Genomic DNA, 697 nt, shown 5'->3' with positions numbered 1-697 from the left:
CATTTCCATTTTCATTAATTGAAGCAGCTTGACCCTGATCATTTCAGGCCAGCAATTTCCTGTCTGCTGGTTGGGAGTGTGTGGAGGACATGCTTAGCAGGTCATTCTGTCCTTCCATCTACCTTGATGGTGCTAACTCCTAGTCCAGGCTGCAAAAATGGGTCTTGTATTGATAAGAGAGAAGCCCAGCCTCACACACATGCCGGGCCTCACCTCTTGGGATCTCAAACTGTGTTTTTAGGAAGGCCTTCCTGGTGTCTACCCTCACGCCTACCTGTTGAAACTTGGGCTCAGGTTTGTTTGCTTCTTGGTTCAGTTTTAAGAAATTTGATGACTGATGCAGTTGCCTCTCACGACCCCATCTGGTGATGCTTTCTCCTGTGGCCTGGGAGAAGATGTCTCTGGAGGAAGGGTTTGCCTTCCACCCCTGGAAAGACACACAGTCAAGCAATTGGGGGTGTGGTGGCTTTGCTCTGAGTGTGAGAGGGAATGTGTGTTTGACTCCTTGCCTCGCTTTGAGGAGGGTCTGTGTGTCACCCTGGGAGGTCACCGGGTTAGTAAGATCTTGTTCCTGTGTGTGGTAGTGTCACTTGGTAAGAACCATTCCAGGGGTGAGGTGATGTGTTCCCTCTGGAGCGTGGGTCTCCTACACTTGGGTACTTTTGTGATCCACGGGGTCTCTTCTGTCTCCGCATTT

Source organism: Ailuropoda melanoleuca, chromosome 16 (genome assembly GCF_002007445.2).
Source record: "Ailuropoda melanoleuca isolate Jingjing chromosome 16, ASM200744v2, whole genome shotgun sequence".
Lineage (NCBI taxonomy): Eukaryota > Metazoa > Chordata > Mammalia > Carnivora > Ursidae > Ailuropoda > Ailuropoda melanoleuca.
This window is presented reverse-complemented; position numbering follows the sequence as displayed.